Raw genomic sequence first — 12,149 nt, forward strand, 5'->3', positions numbered from 1 at the left:
CACTGTGGTCCATTTAGACTGATTTATGAAATGGAACTATTGTATTAAATGAAAGTTCATAATTTGCCTGCATTATGAGCCATTGCTGAGAGGTTTTACTATTTCAAAAAGGAAAGCAACAGCCTAGTGAGGACATTATAGCCCAAGGAAAATAACTGAGTCATTTACTGTATGCCTACAGTTGAGATATTTCTGGGATGCTAAGGAGATAACCAGTCATGTGGAACCCTTGAAGAAACTGTCAGCTTCTACCTAACTAAAGTATGCTTAGCATAAGTAAAGTTCCATGAAGATATGAATGGGACTATATGAGGTAGAAGGCAGACAATTAAGTTAGTGAATTCACCCTAGAAAAAAAGTGCTACATACCTTTTTGCTGTATATCAGCACAGTCACCAGATGGCTAAGGGAAGTAGTTTGAAGATGACTATAGTGATATTCAGCGGTGAGGTATGTAGCACTTTTCTAGGATGAGTTTCTGAACTTAACAGTCAAACCTCATATACACTAACTTTAAAAGAGGAATTTTTAAAAAAGTAAATAATATCAATAAAAAGCAGGGATTTCATCTCTGTAGCTAACTGGAACGTCTTACACCCTCCATCAAGCTTCACCCTTCTGTAGTAGATTCTCACACCAACTCTAGTGTGTGCAGTATTTTCTAGGAAGGAAACTTCAGAATTATCACAGAAGTGACATACTTTAAGGAGCAAAATCTTTATAGAGCTTGTAAAATTGAGGGGACTTGTGGGAATTTTTCTGAGTTACTGACAATGTTCTCAGTGATCATGAGCCCAAGCTGAAGAGTGAAACAGCAATATTAATAAGCTATAAAGATATTTCACAAGTACATTTTCTTATTAAAATTTATTTCAGGTTAATTTTGGGGTACAAAGGATTAGGTTACAATATCTGCATTCATTAGGAATAGTCCCCCTTGTAGTTGTGTTCCGCCACCAGAGGTGTGCCATATACCACCCTCATTTTGTCCATTAATTTGGAGCTTAACAGGCCCTATAATAATGATGTAAGCTAGTGTATATCCATCGGGATTATATACAGTTAGCCTTTATTGGCAAATATATCAGTCAATATGTTTGTTAATTTGTTTGTTTTTCATAGAGAACACATTACTTATCATTCCCTCAATAGAAGAAAAAAAATCATCTTCCTGTTACTAAACATGCCTCTCAAAAATCTCATGTATTTTCATATTTTTTAAATCAATCACCCTTCTTCTAAAGTTGATTTCAATCTAAAGTTAATTTCAATGTTTAATATTACTGGTTTGTTGGATTTTTTCTTAGTTTATTATTTATGCTTCTAAAGTTTTCCCTTGTTTCTTAGAGATTCTGATTTGTAGGATTAGACATATGGTGCTGTATTTCAAGACAACATTATTCATGAGAAGAACAGAGGGTATAACTCTGGGGATTTGTTTAAGTCATTCTGGTTTATAGGCTTCATACTAAAAAGAATAAACAATGGAAATAATAAATATAATAGTTGCTTTATACCCATATATAATAATAAATATAATAGTTACTCTATACAAAAGCATTTATCTTAATCCTTTATTGCAAAAGCAAGTCTGAAATGATTCAAGTTCTATGTTGCCCTCTCTTCTTTCAATGTTTAATGCATGTCTAGTTAGAAATATTAAATTTGTTATGAATTACTTTAGATATGGGGTTGGGGAAAACATTAAACAGTAAGGCTGGCCAACTTATTGCTGGGCATATCAACTCAGGCTCAACAAAGGAATGTTGAATTCTTAATACGATTACATTCATACTTCAAGTTCTTATTAAGACTTAGCTAGAGCTATTCAGTCAAACTTACTCTAATGCTATCTTCTGCTGACTGACTCTTCATTGTAACCACACATTTCTCTTAATTATAACTAGAGTGCCAGATCTAGGTAGGAGGAGAAAGGAGACCTAAGATCAAGACTAGAGAACAGGTGTGCAGCTGTGGCTTGTTCACACTGATCAACTGGGAGAATGTGTGACCCTTATGAGTGATTTGACCTCATGGTTACGTTTTATAATCATATCCCTTTACCATCAGGTGTGCAGCTGTATAGGGTATATGTTCTATGGTCTCACCAGAGCCACGAAGTGAAAAAAGCAATAATTCTTCTTTAACCACCACAACTACTGAAATGAAGTCATCTGACATTTTGACACCAATTAATAAAACAGCCTCCTGAAATGGTATTGTCTCAGAGAGGAGAGATGACATGACCTTATACAGCACTGTCTGTAGAGTTTCTGTAAATATATTGGTTCTATTGACATTTGGTGGTTTATGAGAGAATGATGTTCGGCTGGATTTTGGTTTGTGATAGTTTTTAGATAGAACTGGTCAGCTCACCCATATCTTCCCTAATTTCTTATTGCTCCATAACACAACATATTTTCTCCACATTTTAATATGAGAAAAAAGGAATGAAATGTCCAGGAGTGAAAGCATGGGTACCTATAAAGGCAGACATCTATAAAAGTTACACACGAAACCTTCAAGTTATAAAATAGTCAGTCCCTCTACCAGGATGTACTTTGGGTTTCCCAGAATAGCAACTTGATTTTGAGAGCAAACTTGGATAACTCCAAAGAAAACTTAATAGCACTTTGCAATTTACTGTAAATGGGGCTTCCTCATAGTATAGTAGGAAAATTTTAAAAAGGAAAGAAAAAACTATTTAAAATGGTTTGAAAACTATGTTTTTAATCATTTCAGGGATTCAGTTTATAAGCCCATTAAAAATATTACTGATAAAATGCATTTTGAATTTCCATTAGAGAAGATATTTTAACTTTCATTTAGAACCTGAATTGATTCCAGATAAGCGAAAAGCATTTTGGATAAAAAACTGAAAGATCCTACATAACTGCTGGTGACACTCATAGAAGTATTATGTTTAGGAAATGAAAGTGTGTTTATCTGACGAACCTTTGAGAGTCAAGCAGATTAGCCTAGTGGATGGAAACATCTTTTAGTTTCCAAGGATCATTCTAACATAAACCCTCTATTACTGTAGTTGTCTCTGAATGGGATGTCCATTATCATCTTCATTTGCATTAAAAAGAATTCTAAATTCAGATGATGCTAGTACACAAATAAATTTAACAGTCTCCAGGTTAATCCTATACGAAGTGCCTCCTCATCAAATTCTATTGACTAAAAGAAGTTTCTTACTTCAAAGATGCTTAATGGCTCTGGAGTAATGTATTTACCAGCTATTTCAGTCACAGTTTGTCTCCAGTTGCTCATTAAAGTCAAAACCAGCATGCTATTTACCTGTTGTGTGTCCGAGGAATAACCTGAGTTCCTTGAATCAGAGCATTTAAGCAGCTCTGCTGCCTAATTGCAGAATTGATTTCAAATGGAGAAGTTTAGTTCCCCCCCCAACTCCATCTTTTTCTGAATATCTAATGAAATGAAATGCACTTATATTCCAAGACCTTTGGAAGATTCTTAGGAATAGAACAGGTTTAATAGAAAATAAGTTTGCTAGAAGTCTTGACTCAGAAAAACCCAGGATATATTATTTTCTTCAACAATTGATTAAAAAGGCTGCATAATTAAGAAGCACCTACATTTTAAGTAACAAGACACCAAAGACAATGACATAAAAGGAAAAGACACAATCCCCCATTTAAAGGATTTTTTTAAAAATTCACAAAAGAAACTAATTGACCTATTTACATTTTGATTTCTTATCTATGAAGCATGTGATATGTTAAAATTAAGGAGGCAGGGTGCAGTGGCTCATGCCTGAAATCTCAGCACTTTGGCTGGATGAAGTGGGAGGACCACATGAGCCCAGGAGTTTGAAACCAGCCTGAGCAGCGTGGTTAAGAGTCCATCAATACACACACTCATAGAAACCCACACAAAAATCCTGGGAGGCCATTTACATTGGGTTTCAGCAAACCACATGAAACCAAATCCAAACTTAGTGCAGGTGCCATGTAGTGAATCTAAATTCTGAAATGGGCTAGTTTTTAAAAAAATAAAAAGAAAGAAAAACTAAGACAACCAAGAAGGCTTAGTTTACCTGAACTGTAAGATACATCACTTCTGTTTTAACTTTATAAGGAAAATAACTGAAATAACTGAACTGCTTTACTTTTTCTGCTTTCTTTAGCCCTGTGCTTCCTCTAAAGGCCAGTTTCCTCTGCTCAGTTCATAGAAACACTCATTCTATTTTATATAATGAGATGTTGCCCTATTCTAGAATCATAAATAAAAGACAATCAGATCTCTAAACAAAATTTGTTATAATTTTGTCTTTTGGCAACTATAAGGACTTTGGTTTTTCTATTCAGGTATTTTTCTACTATATCTTGTCTACCTTTCCTAGGGTCTAGAGGTCACTCTACCAAAACATGTGTCCTTATTTTTGAATAAAGCTTTTTCCTGTTATTATCGTAGATGTTCTCACATTAACCTGGCCATAAAGTGTAGAAGTGGAGTGCAGAAAGAAGCATCAAAGTTGTTCTTTAAGACTTGAATTAGTTTTGAGAACCTAGGTTTGCATTTATTTTCCTCTGAATTATTTCTTGATCCCCCATAGCTTTCCAGATATACTGAATTCTCTAAACATACCTCTCACTCTCTGAGTATTCCCCATAAAAAGAACACCAAAACAGGTTTTAAAATTATAATATTGCTATATTCATGAAGAGATTAAAGGAAAAGTTTTTGTAATACCTTGTGGTTTTATTGTGAAAACGTGTTCTATTTCTCTAAAGTCTTTGCTGGTAGGCATTATTATGCATCTGTTTTTATTTTAAAAAACTAAAATATTGGAGGTTTTGTATAAATTTACTTCCTCAGTCATATTAAAAGTTTCTTGGGAGAATCTGTCTTAATTTATCTTTCTATAATTATCATTTTGCTTGACCAAAAATAGTTGATTTTCATTCTTTAATTGAGAGTGATGTTAATGAAACATTAAGGACATCTCTTATCAACAAGTACATCATCCCTGTACTACTAAGTTGCAAATTTCTTGAAGGGAATGTTTTTCAAACTTCTTTAAGTCTGCATAGTTATTAGTACAATTTGGAGAATATAATCCTTGTGCAATATAGAAGAGTTCACTATTGAATGAACAATCCATTTTGAGAATGATAAAATGTTAGAGTACAAAATGTTTTAAATCACACGTAGTCAAAGTTCCTTATTTTAAAAATAGGCAATCAAAGAAACAATAAAAATCTTGTATAACCTAATTCTACATGTCCTATTTATGTCAGTTGCAAAAAATCAGGTCATATGATCTATGTTTCTCATTCATTTTTGTTAAGTACTTATTCTTAACCATGGTTCCTCCTTCATGAAATTACTGTGCTGTAGTTTCAGCTGGTGGTATAGGCTAACCCTATTGTTCTTGATCATCTCATCATTCATATAGATGATAGAATGCAATATTGTTATTCATTTATATAATCAAAATCCTTTCCTAAGTAATCAATATACAGACAATGTAACCTGAAGAAAAAAACACCAATACCACTAATGTGTAGAAGTTGGGAAGATAAGAATTCTCCGTGCAAAATATTTTAAGTGATGGGAAAAAAGGGATAAAAATATAATGGTAAACAGAGCTTTGTACTAATGGCATTCTTGTTTTTTTCTGATTCTTTCATGATTTTACCATTGTGAGTTTTTGATCCATTGTTTTTGCCAATATTCTATATTGATTTCCAACTATGCCTCCTTTAATCATAATATCATGGACATTGTCAAAAAAAAGTAATACATGCCTAGCAAATGCTACAACTCATAGATAGTCTTATACTCTTCACTTTTACAGATATAGCCTTTACAGGAAGTAATAGAGGCACATTCCTGCAGGATTTCAGGGACAACTCATGCACACAATGTTAGGACCACTGTAACTTCAGCATATAGAAGACTTGTGACCTTGGATAGGTCACTTACCCCTTCTGAGCCTAGGTCTTTTTTATTTTTTTGAAGTTTTTGGCTGGGGCCAGGCTTGAACCTGCCAACTCTGACATATGGGGCCTGTGCCCTACCTCATTGAGCCACAGGCGCTGCCCTGAGCCCAGGTCTTTATTTATAAATTGAGGGAACTCAAATATGTGACCTCTAAAGTTCCTTCTAATTTTTAATATTCATAATTATAGTCATTCATATGGATATAAAGTAGAAAATGTATAAATTGACTACAGAGTTTCTGCTGAGGACTATTCTTAGTGACAGTTCTGTTTGCACAGTGGCCCAGAGATAATTATAGGATGCAAAGCTCTGCTATTGTTCACCAGACAAAAATAGAATACCAAAGGAAATACTTTGAATTAAAGGCAGTCAGGAAGCTGAGAAATGAATGATGAGATCACTAAATTGGCATTCTGTTTTTCAGCTATTTCTATCAAAAGCATATTTTAGAGAATCCTGGTAGTCATTTTATGTAGTACTTTTTGCCAAGTATAAATCAATTTTTTAAAATTTGCCAGGTTTAGTCTTGAAATTGCCAAGTTTCAGATAAAAATATAAATGATAAATATGAAACTTTATGTTCAACATACCACACAGATGAGTAATCAGATGCTTTAAGTATGTTTTGATAAAGACATTCACTATTTATGAGAATGCTGAAGAGGTGATATGAAGAAATATATGTAATGAAATTTGACATTTTCTTCTTCAGTTTTGAGTCTAAATTCTTTCTTAACATGTGTAAAAATAAAAGTGTAAGTTCTTTAAGGCCAGGAACTGCAGTGATTTTATTTCTTGTGTTCAATATGAAACAATTAATCCAGAACTGTAAACTATGCATGTTCCAATAAGCATTTTTGGAATGTGAGATACACACATACAGACAGATATGTACACACACATATACAAGCTCGCATAGCTGCTTTTAAATACACTGAATTACTAAGAATATTATGTTTGGCTTCTGTAAATCTTTTGTAAACCTTTTATAGTTCATGGTCTAGATAATTTTTTCTCTTTGAGTGGGTAGAAATATTTACCCTTAAAGCATGGTTTAAAAATAATTATCTCATGAAAGTTTTTAAAAATGCACCCTAAAAAAATTAAATAAAAATGCACCCTATTTGTCTTCTTTTCAGAAAATATGAGTTGTAATTTATAATTTTTTGAAAGTTTAATGATGTTATCTATGGATATCATTAGTGCACTTAGGTGTAGAAATGCTTGCCTTTACAGGCAATATTACCAGATTTGTACACTTCTAAAATATTTGGTTGTGTTTCATCTCGTATTTTAAAGTCATTTTCTCTTGTTTCTAATTATAAGTTGCAAGAAAGGAGGGAGAGGGGTGGGGCCTTGGTGTGTGCCACACCTTCTGGGGGCAAGACATGATTGCAAGAGGAACTTTACCTCACAGATGTAATCAGTGTAACCTGGCTTATTGTACCCTCAATGAATCCCCAACAATTAAAAAAAAAAAATTAACTTTTAGAAGTCCACCTCCGAAATTTTGGTTCTAAAAATCATAAACAAAAAAAAAAAAAATTGGATGTTACATCTGAGTCAAATATGAAATAGACTCAGAATGAGAACCTGACCATCTCCTTTGTTATGGACAGTTCAAAAATAATATATGAAATTTATTTTATGATTTTTTGATGCTTTTTTAGCTATCAAATGTCTTCCTTTTTTTTCTTGTTTCTACTATTGTTCAATATAGTGGCTGCTTTCCTGGTTTGTATATTTACTTATTTATGCGTGTTTATTTTTTATTCTTTGATTCATTTATTTGAAATGAGTTCTCACACTGTTGCAGAGCTGCAGAACAGTAGCACTATCACAGCTCATTGAAGCCACAAACTCCTAGGATCAAGTGATTCTCTTGCCTCAGCCTCCTAAGTAGCTGGAACTACAGGGATACACCAGCAGGTCCAGCTGGTATATGTAAATCACAGTTTCATAACCATGTTTTAGGAACAGTGTATCGAAGAAGAATTTCCAATAGTTTGCAGTTTGGATAGGTTATCATTTGAACTGGAACACTTTTGAGTGAAATGCAATGTTAAAAACATATTAACAAGCATTATTTTTTTACATCTAGTACCAATTAGGAATCAGTGGAAAATCAGGATTCATGCTCATGGTATTTGCAATAGTAGTCACAGAGAATTGTTTTCAAGCATCTCAGATACAACACAATGGATCATGATGACTTTGACCCATTTTCCCAAGTTCAAAGGCTATCAAGCTCTATCAATTCAAGATTTGAGGACAGTTCTAAACATACTGTCTTCTCATTTTTAGAGCTAGATAGGGTTTTCTTGATTGTATTAATGGCAATTGTTATAATATCAGTTTGCACTTTAATATCTGACTATAGTTTTCAATGTTTTTTTTTAACAAGTATATATTATTTTACTTTTCCCTCATGCATTTCTCACTACATGGCAAGCCCTTCCAGTGAAAGCCTTATTTCCAGAGTTAGAATGTTTCTTAAAATGTGTCATTCTTTTACATGGACTGGATGACTCCTGCACTGAGCACTTTGAGAGGTACATGAAAGGAATACACATTTTAAGATTACAAGTTTTGGAGACCCATAGTAGAGTCTTTAGTGTGGTAGGCAGCAGAGAAGCAAAGTACAGTAGATGAAACAGAAGGTAAGTACCAATCTCTCTGCTTCCTTAGTAGGACCATCCTAGTGAAAATGCATCTAACTGAAGAAAACCTTTGGAAAATGAAGATTGGGAACCTTACTACATCCCCTCTTCTCATGCCTTTTGATGTGGCATTGCTTGCATTGTCTCTTAGTAAATTAGTCTGCCTATGTCTAAAAAGAGGTGGGAAACATGCATTGACACTAGGAAATAATTAGTGAGGAGCTATCTTAACTATCCCTCTTAAAGGACTAATGATTATCTGAGAATTTTAAGTCATAGTTTGAAAAAAATTGTAGCCCAAGTTTTGTTTTCTTGGACCTTAAAATATCCACAACCATTTGAGTATTCCCTATAAGCATAAGCCACAAACTGAAGGAAAAAAATAAAAATAAAAAAAAAGGAAAAGGAAAGAAATTTTTTGTGGCTAAAAATCCATTTGAACTTTCAGAAAAGACTTATACAAAAATCAAGCTAGTAGTGATTCAGAAAAATCACAGTTTTAAATCTTAAAGATACCTTAGAGATCAAGTCTAATTCTTTCATTCACAGATGAGTAAATTAGGTCTAGATTGACTGAAGGATTTGCTTTGACTGCAGAGTTGGTAAGGGGCTAAACTGAACAACAAATTACAACTCTGTCTCCTCTTGCTCCAGAATAACTTAATCCACACAGTGGCAAGAGATGGGGCAATACTGAGGTCTAGGAAATTTCAGTGGCTGGATATATCAATATGTCAAATAGAAGAACCTTGGGTCTCTGAAGAATTCTGTTTCTTATTTCTAATAAGGATAAGCATAGAGAAGAGCTGCCCCGTGACACATGATCGGCATCCTCCTGGACCTCAAGAAGAGCTGCACCACGACCCGCAATCAGCACCCTCCTGGACCTCCAGAAGAGCTGCCCTGCCACCTGCGAATGGCACCCACCCGGACCTCCGGAAGAGCTGCCCCAGGACTGTGATTGGTGTCCTCATGGACCTCCGTAAGAGCTGCCCGCGACCCGTGATCTGCACCCTCCCAGAACTCCGTAAGAGCTATGCCTGCCTGGACCCCAGTAAGAGATGCACTGGGACCTGCTACCCCACATGTGGGGCCTCCCCACCCCCTGACCAAGAACTCCAAGAACAGCGCAACCCCACATCCTCCCTCCTGTACCCTCCCTGCCTCCACATCGGCCCGCTCATCTGGCCAGGAACTCTGGTAGCCGCATGCCCTCCGGAGCCCACCCTGCCTCTGCATGGAGCCCTTCTACTGGACAGACACTATGGGAGACTTGGGACCTCTGTGCCAAAGTCACTGGGCGCCAGGCACTCCCAGAACCATGTGCACTATCCCCCAACCTGTTGCTGGATCCAGGGGTGTCACACTCCGAGCTGCTCCCACAGCCAGAACTCCCTGGCTGGGGCAGCCCCATAAGAACCACACAGGGTCACTCCCTACCAAGATATAGCAACAATAGAGTGATCACTCTGGGGTCTAGTCTCTGAGAGGCACAACCCCAACTCTAAGGACAGCCAGAGGCAAAGGTGAAAAACAATCATGAGACAAAATCAATGGAAAAACTTTGGCAATATGAATAATCAGAGTAGATCACATCGCCCAAGGAACAGTGGGGCAGACACAGCACAAGATCCCATGCACAAACAAATAGATGAGATGTCAGAAATCAAATTCAGAATCTGGATAGCAAATAAGATCAAATTAGAATTCCAAGCAGTAACCCAAAAGATATCTCAAGAATTTAAAAAATTCAAAGATCAAATGACCAAAGATTTTGACACATTGAGACAAGAAGTTGAATCCCTCAAAGATCTGAAAAACACAATAGAATCCCTCAGTAACAGAATGGAGCAAGCAGAAGAAAGGATTTCTGACATTGAAGACAAAGCTTTCAAACACTCCCAAACTCTCAAAGAGGAAGAGAAATGGAGGGCAAAAACAGATCACTCACTCAGAAAGCTCTGAAATAATTTGAAGAAAACCAATATTTGTCTTATAGGGATTCCCAAAAGCAATGAAGTGGCTTCACAAGGCAAAGAGTCTCTTCCCCATGAGATTATGAAAGAGAAATTTCCAGACATGCCAAGAGATTCTGAAATTCAGATAGCTGACAGTTTCAGAACTCCATACAACTCAACCCAAATAAGAAATCTCCCAGACACATCATAATCAATTTCACTAAAATTAATATGAAGGAGAAAATTCTGAAAGCAGCCAGATGAAAGAAAACCATTACCTACAAGGGGAAGCATATTAGAATAACTTCAGATCTCTCTGCAGAAACTTTTCAAGCTAGAAGAGGTTGGTCATCAACTTTTAATCTCCTAAAACAAAATAACTTTCAACCCAGGATCCTGGACCCAGCTAAACTGAGTTTCATTTATCATGGAGAAATTAAATACTTTAATGACATTCACATGTGGAAGAAATTTGCCATAACTAAACTAGCTCTCCAGGATATTCTCAGACCTATCCTCCATAAAGACCAGCGTAATCCTCCACCACAAAAGTAAACCCAACCAGAAAATTTTGATCAAATTCCAACTTCCACAGTCACAAGGATTAAAAATATCTACCAACTCTCAAAAAGCTTATCAATAATCTCAATTAATGTGAAAGGTTTAAATTGTCCTCTGAAGAGGCACCAGCTTGGCTGACTGGATACAAAAACTCAAGCCAGATATCTGTTGCTTACAAGAATCACATCTTACATTAAAAGACATATATAGACTTAAGGTGAAGGGATGGTCATCTATACCCCAGGCAAATGGAAAGCAGAAAAAAAGCAGGCATTGCAATCCTATTCACAAATGCAATAGGCATTAAACAAATGGAAATAAGGAAAGATAAGGATGGACACTTCATATTTGTTAAAGGTAAACTCAATATGATGAGATTTCAATTATTAATATTTATGCAACCAACCAGAATGCACCTCAATTTATAAGAGAAACTCTAACAGACATGCGCAACTTGATTTCCTCCAGTTCCATAGTAGTTAGAGATTTTAACACCCCTTTAGCAGTGCTGGATAGATCCTCCAAAACGAAGCTAAGCAAAAAAATCTTAGATTTAAACTTAACCATTCAACATCTGGACTTAACAGACATCTACAGAAAATTTCATCCCAACAAAACTGAATACACATTCTTCTCATCAGCCCATGGAACATACTCTAATATTGACCACATCCTAGGCCACAAATATAACCTCAGCAAATTTAAAAAAATAGAAATTATTCCTTGCATCTTCTCAGACCATCATGGAATAAAAGTTGAACTCAATAATAACAGGAATCTGAATACCCATACAAAAACACAGAAGCTAAATAACCTTATGCTGAAGGACAGATGGGTTATAGATGAGATTAAGAATGAAATCACCAAACGTTTGGAACGAAACAACAATGAAGACACGAATTATCAGAACCTCTGGGATACTGCACAGGCAGTCCTAAGACGGAAATTTATAGCACTGCAAGCCTTCCTCAAGAAAACAGAAAGGCACAGCACTCTA

The 12,149-nt window shown here is 35.6% G+C and overlaps 1 protein-coding gene across 1 annotated transcript in view; it reads right to left on the bottom strand.

Moving 5' to 3' along the window:
- The window catches only part of RIT2 (Ras like without CAAX 2), a 552,485-nt gene that overhangs the window by 349,680 nt on the left and 190,656 nt on the right, over positions 1 to 12,149 (bottom strand). The window lies entirely within an intron of this gene.

The sequence above is a fragment of the Nycticebus coucang genome, chromosome 19, assembly GCF_027406575.1.
Source record: "Nycticebus coucang isolate mNycCou1 chromosome 19, mNycCou1.pri, whole genome shotgun sequence".
In the NCBI taxonomy this organism is placed as follows: Eukaryota; Metazoa; Chordata; class Mammalia; order Primates; family Lorisidae; genus Nycticebus; species Nycticebus coucang.